This window comes from Lactuca sativa, chromosome 5, assembly GCF_002870075.4.
Source record: "Lactuca sativa cultivar Salinas chromosome 5, Lsat_Salinas_v11, whole genome shotgun sequence".
In the NCBI taxonomy this organism is placed as follows: domain Eukaryota; kingdom Viridiplantae; phylum Streptophyta; class Magnoliopsida; order Asterales; family Asteraceae; genus Lactuca; species Lactuca sativa.
Genome location: NC_056627.2, coordinates 284134266 through 284143720, shown reverse-complemented (window position 1 = coordinate 284143720; position 9455 = coordinate 284134266). Strand labels below are relative to the sequence as shown.

At 41.6% G+C, this 9455-nt stretch overlaps 1 long non-coding RNA gene across 1 annotated transcript; it reads right to left on the bottom strand.

The window, feature by feature from the left end:
- Positions 1-3209: 3209 nt before the first annotated feature.
- On the bottom strand, positions 3210-4240 carry LOC128126303 (uncharacterized). Its single transcript, XR_008224101.1, has 2 exons — positions 3993-4240; positions 3210-3385 (listed from the first exon to the last, which is right to left on the bottom strand). It is a non-coding gene; the product is annotated as an uncharacterized LOC128126303 (long non-coding RNA).
- Positions 4241-9455: the final 5215 nt, after the last annotated feature.

Here is a 9455-nt window from a genome sequence, read left to right as displayed (position 1 = left end):
TACATTGAGCGACCAGTAGCTATCCTTGACTGAAAGTCGAAGGACCTGAGGAACAAGAGATTTGAGTTGGTGAAGGTGCAATGGCAGCACCGTAAGGGCTCGGAATGGACTTGGGAACCGGAGGACGAGATGAGGGAGCACTACCCCGAGCTTTTCCCAGACGCAACATCAGACTTCGAGGACGAAGTCTAAAATAAGCGGGGGAGAGTTGTAACACCCGATTCCCAGTATGTATTCTGAATTTAAAAATTATATGTTTTTACAATGGGACTCGGCGAGTTGGAGGCCCAACTCGTTGAGTAGACTAGACTTTGGGCGCGGGTTTAAAGTGACCTATTCGACAAGTTGGGTGCCCGACTCGACGAGTAGGACTGACTGGTTGAAACCCTAATATTTAGGGTTTGCACCCTATTTAAACACCTTATCTTGTCCCAACCCAGCCTCCATCGTCCCTCCCAGTCCAGAAAAGCCCTAACTCGAAACGCTAATCATTTATTGAGTGTTTTTGAGCTTTTTGGTGCCATTTATGTGTATTTGAAGTTTAAAAAGGAGAAGGAAGCTTGAGAGACCAAGAGGAAGCAAGAAGATCCAGAGGTTTTGGAAGATTTCAAGCTCATTTGAAGTATAAAGATGAAACCTTGACCATTTATCTCTTAGATCTCCAGTTAGGGTTCATTTTTACCTTTTCTAAGCCTTAGAAGTGCCATATTCGAGATTTTGTGATTATAAAGGGGTATGACTTTAGATCCGGAACCATTACGGGTTCCTATGGCATAAATGTGCCAACTTTATTTGCCATAAGAGCCCCATTCATCTTGTAGACTCCATTTTAGGTCCATTTGAGCCAAATACCCAATGCATGAACCTCAAGTTTGTAACTTTACGTGTATTATGGACCCTAGGAGGCCAGATCTATGTTTTGGATGTGTTAAACCCGACTGAATCAACTATATGGACATGAACTTTGGGGGACTCGGCGAGTTGTTCTTGGGACTCAACGAGTTGGGGTATGGTTCCTCAACCCTTTTTTGCTTGGATCGAACTGGTTGAGTCTAGAAGAGGACTCAACGAGATTGATGTGAAACTGGGCCTGGAAATCATGGAACTTGGTGAGTTCAAGAATAGAACTCGGCAAGTTCAAGGTAAGTCCCAACTGCATGAAGACATACTCGACGGGTTCATAAGGAACTCGACGAGTTAGTTGTTGAAGGTCTCAACTTTGCATGAAGTAGAACTCAACGAGTGCATGCAAGACTCGACGACTAGGATCGAGGTCTTAGTGTTTTGAGGATTTGGGGACTCGGCGAGTTTGTGGGTCAACTCGGAGAGTCGATTCAACCAGACGTTGACTTTGACCTAGAGTTGATTTTGACCAAGGTGTTGACCTTGACTTTGGCTTTGACCTGAGTAACCCTTGTAGGGGTTGAGCGTATGTAATGGTAAATTAAGGAAGGTTGTTACGTGTAGGAATTGAGAGGAGTTGATCCCGGCAGCAAGGACAGTTCAGACACTTCACGACATTGATGTGAGTTACCTTCTAGTAGAAGTGGGTCTAAGGCCACAATGCCGACCCACTGGTAGGAGTTTTTGTTAGATTCAAAAACTTGATGTGTGTAAAACCAACTAGTTTTAATCCTACTAACTTAAACACAAAGACAAACACACGAAAGGCAGTGTACCTATCGATTAGCAGTTTAGTTCAGGTAAGTAGGGTATCGAACACAGGGAACGGTAAACAATTAAAATAAATGCTAATATTATCTAAATAAAACAAGTAATAGAAAGGGGGTTTTCTTTAGTTTTGCAAGACTAGAAACTTAAACAATTAACTAAAACTTAAACTAAGAAACTAAGAGCTAAGCAAATAAAAATCAACTAAATTCAATAATAGAGAGGACTTCTGTTTAGGTTCGACTCATTTGTTCCCATGGATGATTTCAATGTATCAGATTAATTCTTCATTGGCTACCGACTAAGATGATTAGTTTCATGTTCGCTATTACTAATCCTTAGGAAACAAATTAACTCAAGCAGTGGCCAGTTGTCTAAATTAACGGATTTCCTAGTTATTAATTCGGGTTAAATAAGACTTGTAATGGTTAATTAAATTGACCCTTCAATTAACCTGTTGCTGATGTTCATCAAACAAGCTCACACATTAACTTACCTATCTTCTAGTTAATTCTAGTTTCACATTCGTTATTCCTAGACATACAACTATGTGGTCACAATAAATCATATGAAATTAATAACTAAGAGATGTTCATACAACTTAATTACTAATTTATTAACAGAAGAATAGCTATTGTTAACACATAAGGTTCTTTAACAAGCTTAATAAAACATAATCACCAATTAAAATTAATCCTAATCAAATAATCAATCCATGTTCACAAATTCATCTACCTAAACAGAAGTTATGAGTTTTAGCTCATGATTACAGCAGAAACAAGCTCAAAAACGAAATCAATTGGTAAAAACATAGTTCAAACAAGAGATTAGGTAAAGAGTAAACTTGATTTTGCCTTGATTCTCCTTAAAATTGAATGTAGGGTTGATTCCCTTGCTTCCCACGCTCTAGCAGCACCTTTAGTCGACAATTGGCCTCCAAGGGTTCACCTTTATGCTAGGGTATCGATCTGAAAGTCCCTTTATATAGATTTTCACAAAACAGAGGATACTCGGCGAGTCCAGTGACCTACTCGGCGAGTCCGTCACTTAAAACCCGTGTACGACAATTCAGCGCGTCGAGAATTGCGAAACTTCTGACCAACTCGGCGATTTGGTGGCCTACTCGCCGAGTCCATTCGGAATCAGCATTTTCTCAAAACACGAAAGTCATCCGAAATTGTGTCTAGTTTTCAGAACATTTTGAATCTCGTCAATCGGAGTTACGGTTCATGAGATATGGCCAAAACACTGACGAGGGATCAAGCTGTCCAGCAACGTCCTTCTTTCTTCAAAATCCAAGATCCAAGCATCCAATCGCCAATTCCGCTTAATTTTCCTTTCAAGCATGTATTTGTTGCTGAAAATGAAATATTTAAGCTAATTAAGCACCTTTTGTTCATTAAATGAGACAAAAATTGTGACATCCCCAAAATCACGGCCACAAAAGACCGGTTTGTTTATGCTTTGTTTAAAAATCGGAGTTACATTTTAAATGAAAGTGTTGCGGAATTTGTCCCAAAACAAAAATATGATAAAGATTTATCAAAAGCATTTCCATAGAAATGTATTTCATTAAAAGACTCGGGATGTCATGTTCGTACAGATCAAAAGCATAAACAGTACAATATAAGCCTTACTACATTATTTCATATCTACAGGCCTATATCCGTAATCCCTCGTCCAAAACATCACACCTATGCTCATGCGCCACTACCTGTAATACATAAAACTGAGTGGGTCAGGCTTGGGAGCCTGGTGAGCACATAGGGTTTTCAACCTACAATAAATAAGTTTATTAATTCAATCAACAATAACCCGATTACCCGTTCCCGTTATCCTCACTTTACGTCCCTAAACACCTATCATAAGGGACCTAGCCTAAGGATCATCATCGGGACGGACACTACTGCTAAGGGGATTCCTCAGCAATAAATGTCCTAAAGGCAACCATGTGGGGGATGGAGTACACCGGTGAACACGTCGTTCACAAACACCTACAGGTTGCGAGCCTGCTAGCGTTCCACTGGACTGTCTAGAAGAGTCTGTGGTCGTCATCCATACTCCGCTAGATGACATAAACAACAACATCAACATCGAGGCCTCTCATCATTTTATCACACATCAGCTATTACATCTACCCATGTTTTACCCCAACATTTTCGTAGATATAAAATACATATACAGTTTAAATCATTGAAAACATGTATAACAATGTTCATCTAGCATAGATAGCAAGTATTCAGATAATATGCACATATAGCACGTAATTTATATAAAATACTTCATATCTATGTGTAAGCTGAAAGTAACTATGCACTCACTTGTTAAGGTGATGATTCCAAAATCGGGCAGCGCTTGCTTCTAACGATTCTATTTTCCTTCGACGAAACTTACAAGGGGGTTTTAGCTAGGAGTCGGGCTCTGCAGGGGCAGAACTTCGTCGCTGAATCTTTCTAAGAAAGATTCGTGCAGCGCTTCAGCGCTCACCTTACTATACTAAGCTACAGAAAGAGAAGTCGAATCACGAGGGACCGAAATGCTCGGGGGATAAAGAGAGAAAGACTCTTGAATCAAGAGAATGGTGCGAGAAATATGAGAGCCCAAGGCTCTTATTTATACTAATTGAATTTTCAAAAACTACCCTCCATAATTACTTAATGACCTTTTAGTTATATAAACAACTAAACACCCCTCTATAATACTATTATAAATGGATTTAATGATATTTGTACTAAACTAATGTCGAAAGAACTCAACATTAGTCTTATAATGACCGCATCGTCGATACCTTTCTAATGATATATACATATGTATATATATGTGTACGTATACATGATTTATACTTTATTTTAATACGTAAATATGCTATTATAATTTGTAACTCGTTCATACGAACTCCGTTTTTGACGTTCTTTATATCCACGCGTAGGTGAAGACGTACTCTACAACTTTCGTTTAGACTCTGTCGGCTAATTTTGACTTTATTTTTAAAGTTATATTTTTAACAAGCCGGGACATGATTGATCTGTTTAAAATCTCATAACTTCTTCATACGAAGTCAGATTTGGGTGTTCTTTTTATCGATGTTCTTAGTTTAACATATTCTACGACTTTCGTTTAGATCACTAAGGCTAAATCTCGCTCTATCGTAAATTCACTATTCACGCTTCCCGGTATCGTGCCGGTTCTGTCGTGAAACTTCGACGGGTCATAACTTCTTCGTTATAACTCGGATTTCGGCGTTCCTTATATGCACGGAAACTTTGAGACATATTCTACAACTTTATGTAGAGATATCGGGATTATCTCACACTTTAATTTTGACGCTCATTTTTATTCTTTATTAATTATACATTTATAATTAAATAATAAACACATATAATTCACATAATACTCAAATATTTCATATTTATTACTTCAAAAAGAGTTACAAGAGTTGACCTAGACTATTACATTGACAAAAATGCTTAGCCCTGAAACCCGGGCGTTACAATTCTCTCCCCCTTAGGATGATTCCGTCCCGGAATCATGCATCAGCAAACAGATGTGGATAGCGACTCATCATGTCATCCTCTGTTTCCCAAGTGAGATTCGGCCCATTCGAATGTTTCCATCGGACTAGCACCAAGTCGACCATCTTGCGTCGTAACTTCTTAGTCTTACGGTCAACAATTGCCTCAGGCTCTTCGATCAACCTTTTATTTTCATCCATCCTTAACTCTGAGATTGGAATTATGTCGGGAACATCTCCCGTGAATTTCCTCAAATAACACACATGGAAGGTGTTATGAATACCATTGAGTTCTTCGGGCAATTCCAGCTTATAAGCTTGGTTCCCTATCTTCTGAAGAACTTTGAACGGTCCAATAAACCTTGGACTCAACTTTCCTCGTTTCCCAAATCGTATAAGTCCCTTCCACAGTGAGACTTTAAGCAAAACGGAATCCCCAACTTCGAAAGTTATCGGTCGTCTTTTCTTGTCAGCATAGCTCTTCTGACGATCCTGGGCTGCTAACATCCTTTCCCTAATCACCTTCAACTTCTCAGCAGTCTCATGGACTATCTCGGGGCCCATAAACTGCTTCTCTCCGGCTTCAAGCCAACAAGACGGCGTACGACACTTCTGCCCATACAAGGCTTGATAAGGAGCCATCTTGATGCTCGAGTGAAAACTATTTTTGTAGGAAAATTCTACCAGAGGTAAGTGCTCGTCCCAATTCCCTTGGAATTCGAGGGTACATGCTCTCAGCATATCTTCCAGCGTCTGAATCGTTCTTTCGCTCTGACCATCAGTTTGCGGATGATAAGCAGTACTCAAACACAACTTTGTTCCTAACTCCTCTTGTAGACTCCTCCAAAACCTTGACGTGAAACGACTATCACGATCTGATACAATCGTAAGAGGGACACCGTGAAGTCTTACAATTTCCTTCACGTAAGCATTTGCGAGCTTATCCATAGACCACTTCTCGTTGGCTGCTATGAAGTGTGCACTCTTGGTGAAACGATCCACGACTACCCAAATCATGTCGTGACCGTTCTTCGTCCTGGGCAGTTTAGTCATAAAATCCATGGTGATGTCTTCCCATTTACCCATGGGTATAGGTAAAGGTTCCAAACTCCCATACGGTTTCTGATGTTGTGCCTTAACCCTCGCACATGTTACGCACTCGGCCACATACTTCGCAACATCGAGCTTCATCGTCGGCCACCAGTAGTAGGGTTTTAGGTCCCTATACATTTTAGTGCTACCGGGATGAATCGAGTACATGGTCTTGTGTGCTTCTTCCATCAGAAGATCTCTTATTCCTCCCGTCTTAGGTACCCAAATTCAATCTTGGAATACCTTCAGTCCTCGACTGTTTGTACCAAACACTAACGTTCTTCCTTTTGGTCATTTTTCTCTAAAGCTTCTTCTTGAGCTTTCCTGATACTTTCCACAATCGTCGAGACGACTTCAATTCTTAACGCTCTTGGCCTTTTCCTTTCCAGATTGACTTTCCGACTGAGAGCATCAGCAACAATATTTGCTTTACCTGGGTGGTAAAGTATCTCATAGTCGTAGTCCTTGAGAAGTTCTAGCCAGCGTCGTTGCCTCATGTTCAACTCCTTCTGATTAAAGAGATACTGGAGACTCTTATGATCAGTGAAGAGCTTGCACTTCGTGCCGTAGAGGTAATGCCTCCATATCTTTAAGGCAAATACTACCGCTGCCAACTCCAGATCATGAGTGGGGTAGTTCTTTTCGTGCTCTTTCAATTTTCGAGATGTGTATGCTATCACCTTTTCTCTTTGGGTCAGAACACAACCCAACCCGACTCCAGAAGCATCACTATAAACCGCGAAATCTTCGACTCCATCGGGTAGAGAAAGTATCGGTGCTTCACATAACTTCTTCTTTAGTTTCTCGAATGCCTCATCGTGTTTCTCACTCCACGTATATGTAGCTCCTTTATGAGTCAAAGCTGTTAATGGAGCAGCTATCGAAGAAAAGCCTTGGATAAATCGTCGATAATATCCGGCTAATCCTAGAAAGCTTCGAATTTCCGTGGGACTTTTCGGACGTTCCCACTTCATCACAACCTCGATCTTTGCGGGGTCAACCATTATTCCCTCCTGGTTAACAACATGACCCAAGAATTGGACTTCCCGTATCCAAAAGTCGCATTTGGAGAACTTTGCAAAAAGCTTCTCCTTCTTCAACACTTCTAATACTTCCCGTAGATGCTTACCATGCTCCTCTTGGCTTTTCGAGTAGATGAGAATGTCGTCGATGAACACTATCACGGATTTATCGAGGAATGGTTTACAAACCCTATTCATCAAATCCATGAATGCTGCGGGAGCATTGGTTAGCCCGAATGACATAACCAAGAACTCGTAGTGTCCATATCTTGTTCTGAATGCAGTCTTCTCAATATCCTGCTTTCTCACCTTTAGCTGATGATATCCTGACCTAAGATCGATCTTTGAGAAGTAGCTCGAACCTTGCAGCTGATCGAATAGGTCATCAATCCTCGGCAATGGATACTTGTTCTTCACCGTTGCCTTATTCAGCTCTCGGTAGTCTATACACATTCTCATACTTCCGTCTTTCTTCTTCACGAATAACACCGGAGCTCCCCAGGGTGATGAACTAGGTCGAATAAAACCGTTGTCCAACAGCTCCTGAAGTTGCGTCATGAGCTCCTTCATCTCCGTCGGTGCTAATTGGTAAGGTGCCTTTGCTATCGGTGTTGTTCCTGGTAACAAGTCTATACGAAACTCCACTTGTCTATCAGGTGGTAATCCGGGAAGATCTTCAGGAAAGACTTCCGGATAATCGCACACAACCGGTATATTCTGCACCTCTTTCTTCTCCTTCTTGGCATCGATTACGAATGCCAAGTATGATGCACATCCCCTTGATAAACATTTCCTGGCTTTCATCAGGGAGATGATTCCAGAATTCACTCTGCGTTTGTCCCCGTACACCATAAATGATTCCTTTCCGGGTGGGTTCACCTTTACTATCTTCTTTCGGCATTGAATCTCAGCATCGTTAGCGCTAAGCCAATCCATACCCAAAACGATGTCAAAACCATTTAACTCTATGGGTAATAGCTCTTCGTGGAATTCGTTTCCGTTTAGGTCAATGACGATGTTCCTAATACGATTACTAACAGGTATGAATTTGCCACTGGCAACTTCTACAATCAGGGCATTATCTAGTTTTTCTACAGGCAATGCTAATTTCCCACCAAATTTATGTGATACAAAGGAGTAGTTGGCTCCGGAATCAAATAGTATATTTGCAGGCAAACCATTTACAAGAAAGGTACCTGAAGCGACGTCTGCTGCCTCCTTTGCAGCCTCGAGCGTCATCTAGAAGGCTCTTGCCTTCGGCTTCGGTGGTATGTTGGGTCTTCCCGTCTCCTTCTTCTTCGGGCAATCCCTTGAAACGTGCCCCTCCTCGTTGCACTCATAACAGACCTTCTTAGTGAACGTGCATTCATTGGCATAGTGCCCAGGCTTTCCGCATTTGTAACAAGTGACCCCTCCATCACACTTCCCAGAGTGCTTTTTCTTGCACTTGTCACACCACTTCGCTTCTGATCCTCCCCCTCTCGAACCAAACTTCGAGAATCTACCCTTCTTACCGGACCTTGAGGATCCGTCAAATTTCCTTTTCTCGCCAACCTCGACTTTGCTGGCAGCTCTTCCCTTAATCATATCCTCCACAGACTTGGCAGCCCAGATAGCTGCCTCCAAAGTAGGTGCCTGACGCACTAGCACCGCGTACTCCCATGGTAATCCCTTTGCGTACTTATCAATTTTCGTCAGCTCATCCGGAACAAGACGCAAGGCAAATTCCATCTTTTCTGTGAAGTTGTTCGTGTATTCATCGATTGACATGCTCCCCTTCTTTAGGGTTAGAAACTGGTTCTCTAGCTCGAGCAGGTTTTGAGCTCAGCAGTACTTTCGTTTGAATTGTACCAGAAATTCTGCCCATGTCAGTTCCAGGGGTTTGTTGGGGCTTAAAGTCTTCCCCAAAGTATTCCACCAACGTACAGCGCCTCCTCGAAACTGACGCACTGCAAACGTGGTCTGTAGTTTCCCTCTGCAACCGCATGTCATGAAAGCTAACTCCATCTTCGAGATCCAATCCATGACTCCGATTGGATCTTCCTTTCCCGTGAAAGTCGATGGCTTGCAAGTCTGAAAATCCTTGTACTTGCATCCATTTCTCTCGAATCCGTCATCTTGGTTATTTTCTTGAACTATTGGTTGGTTGACTTGACCAA